The following is a 17,067-nucleotide window of genomic DNA, read 5'->3' as shown; positions in this document are numbered from 1 at the left end:
TTCATATGGTAGGAATGGAATATCTTGGCCTCAACACATGAGTAGGTAGTTCTCTCTCAGAAATAGGGTGCTGGAAGTGTAGGTTCAGTCTGATGGCTCTCTCCACGAATGAAGAGGAGGTGGAGGGGTATATATAGCCTCCACACAAAATCTAACCGTTACACACAATCTACCAAACTCGGTGGGACCGAATCGTTAAACTCGGTCAGACCGATTTAGCAAATAATGTGACCGTTAGGGTTTTCGGTGGGACCAAAATGCAACTCGGTAGGACCGATATGGTTAGGGTTAGGGCATAACGTAATCTCGGTGAGACCGATTACACAAACTCGGTAGGACCGATTTTGGTAATTAGCTAACCAGAGAGTTGGTCAGGCAAACTCGGTTGGACCGATCATCAAACTCGGTGGGACTGATTTTGGTAATGAGTCAACCAGGATGTTTGCATTGTAATCTCGGTAGTACCGATTGCTCAAACTCGGTGAGACCAATTTTGATAATGGACATACATAGAGAGATTACAATCCCATCTCAGTGAGACCGAGATCCCTATCGGTGAGACCGATTTGCCTAGGGTTTGTGGCAGTGGCTAAGACATCCAAACTCGGTGGCGCCGGATAGGAAGAATCAGTGGGGCCGAGTTTGACTTTAGGTTTAGGACATATGTGTGGAAGTGGGAAAGTTGTTGAGGGTATTTGGAGCATATCACTAAGCACTTGAAGCAAGAGGCTCATTAAGCAACACCTCATCCCTCCTTGATAGTATTGGCTTTTCCTATAGACTCAATGTGATCTTGGATCACTAAAATGTAAAATGAGGAGTCTTGAGCTTGAAGCTTGAGCCAATCCTTTGTCCTTAGCATCTTGAAGGAGTTCCCACATCCTTTAGTCCATGCCACTCCATTGTTGAACTTATCTGAAACATACTAGATAAAAGTGTTAGTCCAACAAGAGATATGTTGACATTAATTACCAAAACCACCTAGGGAGCACTTGTGCTTTCACGTGCCGAGAGCACGAAGATGCACATGCTTGACCGAGTTCCAGGCTGAATTTATTTACCATGCCGAGTGCACGAAGATCAATCCAACTGACTCAGCTCCAGGCTGAGCTTATTTACCATGTCAAGCGCCTGAAGATGCATCCGATTGACTCAATTTGAAACTAAAAAGATATTTATCGTGTTGACTGCGTGGGGGTTTAGCAGGAGACTTAAACCCTCTACCAGGCTCATCTAGTCCGACAGAGGCTCGGGGACTACACCCAGTGGGTGCAGTCAGCGTGCCCCCACTGGAAGAGAACTCGGAAAGAAACATTTTGCTCGATGCAAAACCAGCTCCAGAAATTACTCGACCTCCGAGTCAGAGAAGAACAAGTTTGATCAGTACCAGCTAAGAAGGTTTTTAGTTCTCTCAGACCCCCGCCGACTACCCGCAGTCGATGGCCATCTCGGGGACTACACCCAGTGGGTGCAACCAGCGTGCCCCCACTGGAGTAATCTCCACTCGGTATGGCCTGACCAGTCCGAGTGATGAACAAAAACAAAAAAAGACAGGCTCTAAGACTCCCGCCGACTGCCCACAGTCGACAGCAGTCTCGGAGACTACACCCAATGGGTGCACTCAGTGTGCCCCCACTGGAATGGTATCCACTCGGAACGGCCTAACCAGTCCGAGTGATGAACAACAACAAAAAAGACAGGCTCTAAGACTCCTGCCGACTATTGGTATCCACTTGGTAGGGTCCGCCCGGTCCAAGTGACGGCCAAACAACAACAAAAAGAGACAGGCTCTAAGACTCCCCACGACTGCCTGCAGTCGACGGCAGTCTCGGGGACTACACCCAGTGGGTGCACTCAGCGTGCCCCCACTGGAATGGTATCCACTCGGAACTGTCCGCCCGGTCCGAGTGACGGCCAAACAACAAAAAAAGACACGTTCGAGGCGTGAAGAAATTCCGAGTAATCCGTTACTCGATGCAGGACCAGCTCCAAATCACTCCCAAAAAAATTGCTATAAGGTGAGTTTAACGCTCCTCCGCGGACCCGTTTGAGCTCATTTCACTCAGACACAATGCAGTCTGGAATCCATCAAGGCAACACGTGGAGATAAGACCGTCGGGTGACCAGAGGGAGTTCATAAGTGCCTCCGTAGCACTCGACTCATCTAGGAATTCACCTCGACTCAACCCGCTCAACCTCGACCGATTCAGGGGCTAATGACGAGGACATGTATTGGGGGTAGGGTAACAGGCCTGGCCTAAAGACCCTACCCATGGACACCATACTCTTTGTATTGGGCCCCTGGGCCAGATCGCCGTCCAGATGTACCGCAACTTGAAGGTCACTCGGATGGCAACAACCACTCGGAGCACGGCACTCCACTCGACGAGCTCATTCCACTCGACCGTGTGACTCACTCGGATATACGAAGACCAATATGCAGCATGACGTTTTTGTAGTGGTCAAGCATTATGGCATTGATGCTCCACCGTGTAACATAAGGGGTGAGGGGGTGGAGCACTCTATATAAGACACCCCCCACCACTAGACTAGGGGCAGGCCCTCATTCTTCTCCTCCAACCTCTCTCTCTCTCTAGTCTCTGGACTTAGCTCAGGCATGGGGATCCGTTCCTCTCTCTCTCACACACACATTGTAATCCCCGGATACATACTAAGATAAAACAAAGCCTCTCCGGAGCACGAGACGTAGGGTTGTTATCTCCATTGTGAGAGGCCCGAACTCGCTAAAACCACTGTGTCACCCATATGCATCTCGATAGATCATGCTCCGTTACCCCATCCCTTATTATTGTCGGAATCGTTCCCACGACAGTGACCTCGAGCTTCATCCCCGAAGACAAGCTCTCCCACAGAGCATTTGCACTTGCAGTCATGGCGGATGTGGTGCCAGGTAGGAGGACAATGCACTATGGTGTGGAGGTTAGCTGGGCGTTGCCGATTTAAATAGCACATTCCGGTGAGGCCAAGCGTCAGGGTGCGTCATCAAGTCGCCGGAGTTGGTTCCTCGGGCACCAAGCCTCTTAACGACGACATACGAACGAATGGCATGAATGCGGGCATCTGGCGCCGGCTGGGAACACACCACGCGACGGTGCGAGGGACGAGGGTTTTGGTGTCCCAAGGTAGTCAGCTGCGGTCGTGGCAACGTTGGAGATGCCCTTTGCTCACATGCGATCCCCGCATGTCATTCAAAACGCAAGACGACTCGACATGGTCTCAGGTCCTGAGGATGCATTTGGCCGCGCTACACCACTCTGCGGACGCGTCGCAGCACCCCATGCATCCTCGACGGGCCGGGTGTTGGGGTGTGTTTGGATTGTGGCCAAAGTGCACCTTACCAAAATTTTGGTCATGACCCAAAGATTGGTCTTTGTTTGGATGGTTGCCATTTTTTGGCATGCGAATGAACTCTAGCCAACTCTAGTTCATTTTTCTTGCCAATGTCGGCCAAATCATGGGCAACCCACACCTCAACCAAAATTTTGGCTACCCAATGCTTTGATGGGGCAACCTTGGGCACAAACTAAGCATACTGTTGGTCGTGCCACAGCACTAACGCCACCCTCGGCACACTGAAACCGACCGTGTCTAGCGACAATATGAGTGTGTTGCTCACTGTGGTCGCCCTGTCTAGAGGCGGTGCTGGATCTACGCCACGTTGTTGGCCCCAACGACCCAGATGAACAGTTGTCGGTGGCGAGGAGGTCGTGGGCCATCTCCTCCATTGGACTAGTCTGCGCTACTCGTCACGATAGGTGTGCCCCACATGTCGGTTTCCCTGTTTTCCCGACCATTTTCGAGTGTCAGTGCTCCGTGTTGTGCATTAGGCCTTTCACTATGTAGGCCAAGCGAGACAACTTATTGTTTATTTGTGCTGTTCAAGTATAATCATGTGGAGTTTGCTTATTTCTCATTCCTCTCCAACCCTCTTCTCCATCAATCATGTTGCCCTCCGGTCAAGTCCATCCTCCCGCATGCCTCATTTGAACATTCCGCCGAGTATCATTCGCATGTACCCACCCTAGTCCTCTTTCAATCAATCTCTGGACCCCGAGATGAAATCGAGAGAGAACGAGTGGGGGCACGTGATACCTAAGGCGGATTCAAAATTTTGAATCGGTGATCATAGCATCCGCAAATCATATATAAAGGGTATTCAATGTTTGTTTAGTTTTTGAATGTACAATATACTCCCTCCTATCCTTTCTAGTTTACATATAAGTTTTATGTGTAGTCAAAGTATCTCTACTTTGATCAAAAAAGTATCAACATTCAAAAACGCCCAATCAATATTGTTAGATTCGTACATACTCCTAGATTTGTACTCGAGATGGTTTCCAATTTGTTTTCAACCACGTGAATGTGCTTGTTCTCGCGCATGCTCTTCCTACAAGGATTTCACCACATATAGCCAGTCCAATAGTAACTTTTTTGAGCTCCCTGTCCAATAGTACACGTGGGGTACTGACAACATATGTACTCCCTCCTTCCATTTATATAGGGCCTATGTGGAGGAGAGAGATGTGAAAAAGTAAGGTTAGTGAGCTCTCATGCAAGAGCCTTAGCTGTATACGCATTCCTAGTTAAATGGTACAATAAATATGAAGAAAGAGATAGAGAGGAGATGGAAAAAGTACTGATACAATAGCCAACCTTATTTTTTTTCCGGGAAATAGCCAACCTTATAGCCCACACTACCGTATGAATGCATATAAATGATGGCTATAGATAAAATGGCAGTCCCTCATAGCCATCAACTGGCTATATTATTAACCATGCTCTAATGTGTTTTTAAAACCGCATTTGACTATTGACAAGATTAATAGTACATGAGATGTATAATGTGAAAATTATATATTTGGAAACTCCTTTCACATACGAATTTGACTGTATGCTTTGTGTAAGTTGCATGTCATATATTATTACTCTAACATTTGGTCAAAGTTAGCCTCAAAAAATGCATTAGGCCATGTATAGTAAATGGAAGCATGGAGTAGTAGTGGAAGTGGATCCTCTGACATAGGTATCCCTACCTTACCCTCCCTTTCGGTCACTTACTGGTGGACCCCATGCTTGCTAGGCCCCGCATGTAAGTTACTCAATGGGTTCGGCCATGTCAGGGGATCCTAATCCGTAGTATACTCCCTCTGTTTTTATTTACTCCGCATAAAACGGAGGGAGTGGTAGTATAATAAATGACGCGAGCGGGGGAGGGGGGGATGTCGGTTTTCTCTCAACTATGGTCCCACAAGCGAGCGAAAACGCAAGACAAAGCGTGTTCCATTCGGTGAGCGACATGGAGGGTCCAGCGTGCCGGGCTGCAACGCGAACGCGACAAGAGCGATGTACATGGAGGGTTGTCTCTGGAACCACTATTCACACGAGAACTATCGCTGCTCGGCCTACGCCAGCCACTGCCCTAAAACCACACCTAATCTCCAGCCCATTCCCCCACCTTTCGATCCCCTAGCCCGCATCAAGCGTCCCCTAGTTCGCCGAAAAGCCATGGTGCGCCGCAAGATCACTTACTACAAGATGCTGACGCCGGAGCGCCGCGCAGAAATCGCGGCGGGGGTCGTGAGGGAGTCCTAGATTAGGGGGTATCCGGACAGCCGGACTATATACTTTTGGCGGACTGTTGGACTATGAAGATACAAGATTGAAGACTTCGTCCCGTGTCCGGATGGGACTCTCCTTTGCATGGAAGGCAAGCTTGGCGATTCAGATATGTAGATCTCCTTCTCTGTAACCGACTATGTGTAACCCTAGCCCCCTCTGGTGTCTATATAAACCGGAGGGTTTAGTCCGTAGGACGAGGACAACAATGATAATCATAGGCTAGCTTCTAGGGTTTAGCCTCTATGATCTCGTGGTAGATCAACTCTTGTAATACTCATATCATCAAGATCAATCAAGTAGGAAGTAGGGTATTACCTCCATCGAGAGGGCCCGAACCTGGGTAAACATCGTGTCCCCAGCCTCCTATTACCATTAGCCTTAGACGCACAGTTCGGGACCCCCTACCCGAGATCTGCCGGTTTTGACACCAACATTGGTGCTTTCATTGAGAGTTCCACTGTGTCGTCACGGTAAGGCTTGATGGCTACTTCAATTATCTTCAACAACGCGGTCCAGGAAGAGGTTTTCCTCCCTGGAGAGATCTTCTATTCGGCGGCTTCGCACTGCGGGCCAACTCGCTTGGCCATCTAGAGCAGATTGATAATTACGCCCCTAGCCATCAGGTCAGGTTTGGAAGCTTGAACTACGCCGCCAACATCCGCGGGGACTTGATCTTCGACGGATTCAAGCCCGTGTCAGGTGCGCCGAACAGTCACGATGAGCATGACTTAGATCTGCCATCAGACAGTATTCGGGGGATCGCACCTAAGGCTACCCCGGGAAACAATCTGGAGCAGATTGTGCCATCCGAGGATGGGCGGATGGACCCCGCCACGGAGGCCGCACACTCATCGGCCTGTGAGCCGAACACTGGTCTCACCTCCTATAAGGTCGGTACCATCGGACTCTCGGACTCGTCTCCGGCTATAGGATCCGAACCATGTACGCCCGTGCCTATCAAATCTGATTGGGCGCCGGTCATGGACTTCACCTCCGCGGATATCTTTCAGCACTCGCCCTTGGGTGATGTGCTATGCTCATTAAGGTCTCTCTCTTTGTCAGGAGACTCTTGGCCGAACTATGTCCAGCTCGAGCGGGAAGCGGATGACAAAGAAATTTGTTCCCCACCCACCACCCACTTCATAGCCACTGTCGATGACTTAACTGACACGTTGGATTTCGACTCCGAAGACATCGACGGTAATTACGGTGATGCAGGAGAAGAGCAGGAACCACCGCCCACCGGGCGCTGGACTGCCACCTCATCATATGATATATATATGCTGGACACGCTAAAAGAAGACGATGGTGATGATACAATGAAGGATAAACCCCTTGATAAGCCACCAAAGCGACGCCGTAGGCGCCGCTCTAAATCCAGCCACAGTAAAAACAGCACAAGAAAGAATAACACCCCGGTCGACTCCAATGGAAACAATGACCCCATGGACCCAGCGATGAGCAGGATGAGCCAGGGGACGATGAACATAGTCTGGAGCCGATGTCAGATGACGCCGATCCCGAGGGTAAAATTCATCAACCTGTCTCCGGAGAAGAGAACAGTCCGGACAATGACGCATTCATCATCCCAGAAAAACACTTGGAACAAGAGAACCTCCATCGAAGGCTTATTGCCACGGTGAGGAGCTTGAAGAAGCGGAAGCAAAGGCTTAAAGCCGCGCAGGATACGCTCAACCGCAGATGGAACAAAGTGCTTGACACTGAAGAAAAATATGGCGATGACCGCCACACAAAGAGCTACCCAAAGTGCAAGTTACTACCCGAATTCGACGATGAGGCCATAGAACCCATTCTGCTGAAAAACAATACGGCCGATCAGCCGGACCGACCACCCCGTGGCCGCGACAGAGCGGCTACTGATGCGGCACACAAGCCAGCACACGATTTACGTGAGCTCCTGGACAAAAAAGGCATTGTAGAAGGTCCATCTTTGGATCTAGAAAATGTGCCCCGGTGCAGGATCACAGCCACCAAAACAATCGTACCGATGGAATACCAGCTCGAAATCAACACCGAACACAACAACCGTCGACAGCATGCCATGACACATCCAAATACAGGGGTGCCGTGCACCCCCTGTGCTTCAACGATGAGGTGATGGATCATGAATTTCCAGAGGGATTTAAGCCCGTAAATATAGAGGCATACGACGGAACAACAGACCCTGGGGTCTGGATTGAAGACTTTATCCTCCATATCCACATGGCTCGTGGAGACGATCTCCACGCCATAAAATACCTACCCCTCAAGTTAAAAGGACCAGCTCGGCATTGGTTGAAAAGCCTCCCCGAAAACTCCATTCAAAGTTGGGAGGAACTTGAGGATGCTTTCAGGGCCAATTTTCAAGGGACCTATGTCCGACCTCCGGATGTAGACGATTTAAGTCACATAATTCAACAGCCCGGAGAGTCAGCCTGAAAACTTTGTAAGAGATTTCTCACTAAGAAGAATCAAATCGTCGATTGTCCGGATGTCGAAGCCTTAGTGGCTTTCAAGCACAGTATCCGAGACGAATGGCTCGCCAGACACCTTTGCCAAGAAAAGCCAAGGACAATGGCAGCCCTTACAAGCCTTATGACCTGCTTTTGCACGGGCGAGGACAGCTGGTTGGCCCGTAGCAGCACCAGCGGCCCAGGCACATCCGAAGTTAGGGATGGCAATGGGAAGCCGCGACGCAATAAAAACAAGCATCGAAACAATGAAGACAACCCAGATAACACGACGGTCAATGTCGTATTCAGCCATTTAAAGGCATTAGAGATGGACTGTCCAGCCTAAATAAGATTCTAGACAAGTTATGTCAGATTCATGGCACCCCCGAAAAACCTGCAAACCACACCCATAGAGAGTGCTGGGTTTTCAAGCAGGTCGGCAAGCTAAATGCTGAACACAAGGGGAGGGACACACCAAGTGAAGACGAGGATGAGCCCTGCCAGCTGAACACTGGGGGACAGAAAAAATTCCCACCGGCAGTCAAAACAGTGAATATGATTGATACGTCTCCAATGTATCTATATTTTTTTATTGTTCCATGTTATTATATTACCTCTTTTGGATGTTTATGGGCTTTATTTTACACATTATTATCATTTTTGGGACTAACCTACTAACCGGAGGCCCAACCCGTATTGCTGTTTTTTTGCCTATTTCAGTATTTCGAAGAAAAGGAATATCAAACGGAGTCCAAACGGAATGAAACCTTCGGGAGCGTGATTTTTGGAACGAACGTGATCTAGAGGACTTGGAGTGCATGTCAAGAAGCAGCCGAGGCAGCCACGAGAGGGTAGGGCCCCCCCCCTATAGGGCGCGCCCCCTGTCTCGTGGGCCCCTCGGGCGGCCACCGATGTACTTCTTCCTCCTATATAAGCCTACGTACCCTGAAAACATCCAGGGAGCACCCGAAATACAATGTCCACCACCATAACCTTCTGTATCCGCGAGATCCCAACTTGGAGCCTTCGCCGCCGTTCTGCCGGAGTGGGAATCGACCACAGAGGGCTTCTACATCAACACCATAGCCCCTCTGATGAGTTGTGAGTAGTTTACCACGGACCTTCGGGTCCATAGTTATTAGCTAGATGGCTTCTTCTCTCTTTTTCGATCTCAATGCGATGTTCTCCCCCTCTCTTGTGGAGATCTATTCGATGTAAACTCTTTTTGCGGTGTGTTTGTCGAGAACCGATGAATTGTGGGTTTATGATCAAGTTTATCTATGAATAATATTTGAATCTTCTCTGAATTCTTTTATGTATTATTTAGTTATATTTGCAAGTCTCTTCAAATTATTAGTTTGGTTTGGCCTACTAGATTGATCTTTCTTGCCATGGGAGAAGTGCTTAGCTTTGGGTTCAATCTTGCGGTGTCCTTACCCCATGACAGAAAGGGTTGCAAGGCACGTATTGTATTGTTGCCATCGAGGATAAAAAGATGGGGTTTATATCATACTGCATGAGTTTATCCCTCTACATCATGTCATCTTGCTTAATGCGTTACTCTGTTCTTTATGAACTTAATACTCTAGATGCAGGCAGGAGTCGGTCGACGTGTGGAGTAATAGTAGTAGATGCATGCAGGAGTCGGTCTACTTGTTGCGGACGTGATGCCTATATACATGATCATGCCTAGATAATCTCATAATTATTCTCTTTTCTATCAATTGCTCGACAGTAATTTGTTCACCACCGTAATACTTATGCTATCTTGAGAGAAGCCTCTAGTGAAACCTATGGCCCCCAGGTCTATCTCTTATCATATTTGCTTCCAATCTACTTTTATTTGCATCTTTACTTTTTGCATATATATTATAAAATACCAAAAATATATTTATCTTATCATACTATCTCGATTAGATCTCACTTTCGCAAGTGGCCGTGAAGGGATTGACAACCCCTTTATTGCATTGGTTGTGAGTTCTTTGTTTGTTTGTGTAGGTGTGTGGGACTTTTGAGGAGCCTCCTACTGGATTGATACCTTGGTTCTCAAAAACTAAGGGAAATACTTACGCTACTGTGATGCATCACCCTTTCCTCTTCAAGGAAAACCAACGCAAGCTCAAGACGTAGCAAGAAGGATTTCTGGCGCCGTTGCCGGGGAGGTCTTCTCTCAAGTCAAGACATGCCAAGTACCCATCACAAACCCATCTCCCTCTCATTTACATTATTTGCCATTTGCCTCTCGTTTTTCTCTCCCCCACTTCACCTTTGCTGTTTTATTCGCCCTCTCTTTCCCAATCTTCTCCTCTCTCCTTTTGCTTGCCTTTTTCTGTTTGCTTGTGTGTTGGATTACTTGTTGCCATGGCGCAAGATAATACCAAATTGTGTGATTTCTCGAATACCAATAATAATGATTTCCTTAGTACTCCGATTGCTCCTCTTAATGATGTTGAGTCTTGTGAAATCAATACTGCTTTGCTGAATCTTGTTATGAAAGATCAATTCGCCGGCCTTCCTAGTGAAGATGCCGCTACTCATCTAAACAACTTTCTTGATTTGTGTGATATGCAAAAGAAGAAAGATACAAATAATGATATTGCTAAATTGAAGTTATTTCCGTTGTCACTTAGAGATCGTGCTAAAGTTTGGTTTTCGTCTTTGCCTAAAAATAGTATTGATTCTTGGAACAAGTGCAAAGATGCTTTTATCTCTAAGTATTTTCCTCCCACTAAGATTATCACTCTTAGGAACGATATTATGAATTTTAAACAACTTGATCATGAGCATGTTTCCCAATCTTGGGAAAGAATGAAATTGATGATTCGCAATTGCCCTACTCATGGTTTGAATTTATGGATGATCATACAGAATTTTTATGCCGGTTTGAACTTTGCTTCTAGGAATCTCTTAGACTCGGTCGCGGGAGGCACGTTTATGGAAATCACATTAGGAGATTCTACAAAACTTCTTGATAATATTATGGCAAATTATACTCAATGGCACACCGAAAGATCTTCTAATAAAAAAGTGCATGCTATAGAAGAAATCAATGTTTTGAGTGGAAAGATGGATGAACTTATGAAATTGTTTGCTACTAAAAATACTCCTCTTGATCCCAATGATATGCCTTTGTCTACTTTGATTGAGAATAATAATGAATCTATGGATGTGAATTTTGTTGGTAGGAATCGTTTTGGAAACAATGCTTATAGAGGAAACTTTAATTCTAGACTGTTCCCTAGTAATTCCTCTAATAATTATGGAAATTCCTACAATAACTCTTATGGTAATTTTAATAAGATGCCCTCTGATTTTGAGAATAGTGTGAAAGAATTTATGATTTCTCAAAAGAATTTTAATGCTTTGCTTGAAGAAAAATTGCTCAAACTTGATGATTTGGCTAGGAACGTTGATAGACTTTCGCTTGATGTTGATTCTCTTAAACTTAGATCTTCTTCCCCTAAGCATGATATCAATGAGTCTCTCAAAGCAATGAGAATTTCCATTGACGAGTGCAAGGAAAGAACCGCTAGATTGCGTGCTAAGAAAGATAGCTTTATAAAGGCGTGTTCCTCTAGTTTCCATGAAAATAATGATGAAGATCTTAAAGTTATTGATGTGTCCCCTATTAGATATTTGTTTTTCAATATGAATCTTGATAATAATGGGACTGGAGATGAGTCAACTTTATTTAGAAGGCGTCCCAATAATTTGGAGTTTTTAGATCTTGATGCTAAATTTGGTAAAAGTGGGATTGGAGAGGTCATGACTTTAAAGAGTATTGAACCAACTATCTCAGATTTCAAGGATTTTGATTATGATAATTGTTCTTTAGAAAGTTGTATTTCCTTGTTGCAATCCGTTGTTAATTCTCCACATGCTTATAGTCAAAATAAAGCTTTTACCAAACATATCGGTGATGCCTTGATGCAATCTTATGATGAAAAACTTAATTTGGAAGTTTCTATACCTAGAAAACTTAATGATGAGTGGGAACCTACTATAAAAATTAGAATTAAAGATCATGAGTGTTTTTCTTTGTGTGATTTGGGTGCTAGTGTTTCCACGATTCCGAAAACTTTATGTGATATTCTAGGTTTCCATGATCTTGATGATTGCTCTTTAAATTTGCACCTTGCGGATTCCACCATTAAAAAGCCAATGGGAAGGATCAATGATGTTCTCATTGTTGCAAATAGAAATTTGGTGCCCGTTGATTTTATCGTTCTTGATATAGATTGCAATCTTTCTTGCCCTATTATTCTTGGTAGACCTTTCCTGAGAACGATTGGTGCGATTATTGATATGAAGGAAGGGAATATTAGATTCCAATTTCCATTAAAGAAAGTCATGGAGCACTTTACAAGAAAGAAAGTCAAATTACCTTATGAATCTATCATGCGAGCTACATATAAATGAAGTGCCAAAGATGGCACCACTTAGATCTATCTTCGCTTTTATGCCTAGCTAGGGGCGTTAAACAATAGTGCTAGTTGGGAGGCAACCCAATTTTCTTTATGTTTTTTGTTTTTGTTCCTGTTTAGTAATAAATTTTGCATCTACTTTCTGTTTAGATGTGTTTTACCTTTTAATTAGTGTTTGTACCAAGTAGAACCTATAGGATAACCTATGATGATAACTTTGCGCTCATGAGAAAAAATTCAATAAATCACACAAACGTGCTTTTGCATTGATTCGTTTTGCTGCTGATCAATAAACAAATTTTCCAGTACGTCCTATTTAGTAGGAGTTTTAGAGTTCCAGAACTTTGAGTTAGTTACAGATTGCTACAGACTGTTCTGTTTTTGACAGATTCTGTTTTTCGTGTGTTGTTTGCTTATTTTGATGCATCTATGGCTAGTATGTAAGGGTATGAACCATAGAGAACTTGTAATACAGTAGGTTTAACACCAAAATAAATAAATAATGAGGTCATTACACTACCTTATGTGGTGGTTTTGTTTCCTTTCACTAACGGAGCTTATGAGATTTCCTGTTGAGTTTTGTGTTGTGAAGTTTTCAAGTTTTGGGTAAATCTTTGATGGACTATGGAATAAAGAATAGCCAAAAGCCTAAGATTGGGGATGCCCAAGGCACCCCAAGAAATTCAAGAATAGCCAAAAGCCTAAGCTTGGGGATGCCCCCGGAAGGCATCCCCTCTTTCATCTTCGTTCATTGGTAACTTTACTTGGAGCTATATTTTTATTCGCCACATGATATGTGTTTTGCTTGGAGCGTCGTGTATTATATTAGTATTTTCTTTTTAGTTTACCAAAATCATCCTTGCTGTAACACACCTTTTGGGAGAAGCCTTTTTGATTTAAATTTATTAGAATATGCTATGTGCTTCACTTATATCTTTTGAGCTAGATAGTTTTTGCTCTAGTGCTTCACTTATATCTTTTAGAGCACGGCGGTGGGTTAATTTTGAAGAAATTGTTGATCTCTCATGATTCACTTATATTATTTTGAGAGTATTTTAGAACAGCATGCTATTTGCTATGGTTATAAATTAGTCCTATAATGATGAGCATCCAAGTTGGGTATAATAAAAACTATCATAAGAAGTGAATTGGATGCTATGATCAACTTGATACTTGATAATTGTTTTGAGATAGGGAGGTAGTGATATTAAAGTCATGCTAGTTTGGTGATTATGAATTTAAAGGATGCTTGTGTTGAAGTTAGCAAGTCCCGTAGCATGCACGTATGGTTAAAGTTGTGTAACAAATTTGAAGCATGAAGTGTACCTGGCTTGTGCATCCTTATGAGTGGCGGTCGGGGACGAGCGATGGTCTTTTCCTACCAATCTATCCCCCTAGGAGCATACATGTAGTGCTTGGTTTTTGATGACTTCTAAATTTTTGCAGTAAGTATATGAGTTCTTATGACTAATGTTGAGTCCATGGATTATACGCACTTTTACCTTTCCATCATTGCTAGCCTCTTCGGTACCGTGCATTGCCCTTTCTCACCTTGAGAGTTGGTGCAAACTTCGCCAGTGCATCCAAACCCCGTGATATGATACGCTCTATCACACATAAACCTCCTTATATCTTGCTCAAAACAGCCACCATACCTACCTATCATGACATTTCCATAGTCATTCCGAGATATATTGCCATGCAACTTCCATCATCATCATGTACATGACTTGAGCATTTATTTTCATATTGCTTGGCATGATCGTAAGATAGCTAGCATGACGTTTTCATGGCTTGTCCGTTTTTTGATGTCATTTCTATGCTAGATCATTGCACATCCCGGTACTTTCTTTAGCCATGTTATTTTGAGAAGACATGATTGCTCTTACTAGTATGCTTGAAGTATTGCTATTTCTTTTGTCAATATGAACTTTTATTTTGAATCACTTGGATCTGAACATTCATGCCACAATAAAGAGAAATTACATTGAGAATTACGCTAGGTAGCATTCCACATCAAAAATTATGTTTTTATCATTTACCTACTCGAGGATGAGCAGGAATTAAGCTTGGGGATGCTTGATACGTCTCCAACGCATCTATAATTTTTGATTGTTCCGTGCTATTATATTACCTCTTTTGGATGTTTATGGGCTTTATTTTACACATTACTATCATTTTTGGGACTAATCTACTAACCGGAGGCCGAGGTCGTATTGTTGTTTTTTTGCCTATTTCAGTATTTCGAAGAAAAGGAATATCGAACGGGGTCCAAACGGAATGAAACCTTCGAGAGCGTGATTTTTGGAATGAACGTGATCTAGAGGACTTGGAGTGCAAGTCAAGAAGCAGCCGAGGTGGCCACGAGAGGGTAGGGATCCCCCCCCCCGCCCTCTAGGGCGCGCCCCCTGTCTCGTGGGCCCCTCAGGCAGCCACCGACGTACTTCTTCCTCCTATATAAGCCTACGTACCCCGAAAACATCCAGGAAGCACCCAAAACACAATTTCCACCGCCGTAACCTTCTGTATCCGCGAGATCCCATCTTGGAGCCTTCGCCGACGTTCTGCCGAAGGGGGAATCAACCATGGAGGGCTTCTACATCAACACCATAGCCCCTCCGATGAGTTGTGAGTAGTTTACCACAGACCTTCGGGTCCATAGTTATTAGCTAGATGGCTACTTCTCTCTTTTTGGATCTCAATGCAATGTCCTCCCCCTCTCTTGTGGATATCTATTCGATGTAAACTCTTTTTGCGGTGTGTTTGTCGAGATCCGATGAATTGTGGGATTATGATCAAGTTTATCTATGAATGATATTTGAATCTTCTATGAATTCTTTTATGTATGATTGAGTTATCTTTGCAAGTCTCTTCCAATTATCAGTTTGGTTTGGCCTACTAGATTGATCTTTCTTGCCATGGGAGAAGTTCTTAGCTTTGGGTTCAATCTTGCGGTGTCCTTACCCCGTGACAGAAAGGGTTGCAAGGCACGTATTGTATTGTTGCCATCGAGGATAAAAAGATGGGGTTTATATCATATTGCATGAGTTTATCCCTCTACATCATGTCATCTTGCTTAATGCATTACTCTCTTCTTTATGAACTTAATATTCTAGATGCAGGCAGGAGTCGGTCGACGTGTGGAGTAATAGTAGTAGATGCATGCAGGAGTCGGTCTACTTGTTGCGGACGTGATGCCTATATACATGATCATGCCTAGATAATCTCATAATTATTCGCTTTTCTATCAATTGCTCGACAGTAATTTGTTCACCCACCATAATACTTATGCTATCTTGAGAGAAGCCTCTAGTGAAACCTATGGCCCCCGGGTCTATCTCTTATCATATTTGCTTCCAATCTACTTTTATTTGCATCTTTACTTTTTGCATCTATATTATAAAATACCAAAAATATATTTATCTTATCATACTATCTCTATTAGATCTCACTTTCGCAAGTGACCATGAAGGGATTGACAACCCCTTTATTGCGTTGGTTGCGAGTTCTTTGTTTGTTTGTGTAGGTGCGTGGGACTTTTGAGGAGCCTCCTACTGGATTGATACCTTGGTTCTCAAAAACTGAGGGAAATACTTATGCTACTGTGCTGCATCACCCTTTCCTCTTCAAGGAAAACCAACGCAAGCTCAAGACGTAGCAATGATATACGCAACTCACATTCCAAAGAGAAGACGCAAACGCGCACTCCGAGATGTATACGCTATAGAGCCCGTTGCCCCCAAATACAATCCCTGGTCGGCCTGCTCGATCACCTTTGATCACAGGGATCATCCAACTAGTATCCAGCATGGACGATCGACTGCCTTAGTGGTCAACCCAGTAATTGATGGATACCATCTCACTCGAGTCCTCATGGACGGCGGCAGTAGTTTTAACCTAATATATCAGGACACTGTCTGCAAAATGGGGATAGACCCGTCAAGAATCAGCCAAAGTAATACTACCTTTAAAGGAGTGATACCAGGTGCCGAGGCCCGCTGCACGGGCTCTCTAATACTAGAGGTTGTATTCAGTTCTCCCGACAACTTCAGAAGCGAAGAACTAATCTTCGACATCGCTCCATTACAAAGCGGTTATCACGCACTACTTGGGAGAATGGCCTTTGCTCGTTTTAACGCAGTACCATACTACGCCTATCTTAAACTTAAGATGCCCGGTACACGTGTCTTCATTACAGTTAGCAGAAATACAGAGCGTTCCTTACATGCGGAAGAATATGTGGCGGCTATAGCAGCCGAACACTGAGTGGCCCCTCCAATCAGAATAAATGGTCGGTCGTCAGGACCACGGACACAGTTAGGCGAGTCTGGCTCCCCACCAGATGTAACAGCTCAGATGAACCTGAGCTTGGGTTAATAGATATACCCCCATAGGTGGTGCTAGGGGCTGCTCACAAGAAGAAGCCTATAGTTCGGCTCAACCCTATTAATATAATAACATATTGCATTTTCATGGTTTGTTTAGATTAACCAACTCTTGGCACGAATTTTTTCACCAGGGTTTTTTCCTTTTTACACATGATCATCGTG

The sequence above is a fragment of the Triticum aestivum genome, chromosome 4B, assembly GCF_018294505.1.
Source record: "Triticum aestivum cultivar Chinese Spring chromosome 4B, IWGSC CS RefSeq v2.1, whole genome shotgun sequence".
In the NCBI taxonomy this organism is placed as follows: Eukaryota; Viridiplantae; Streptophyta; class Magnoliopsida; order Poales; family Poaceae; genus Triticum; species Triticum aestivum.
This window is presented reverse-complemented; position numbering follows the sequence as displayed.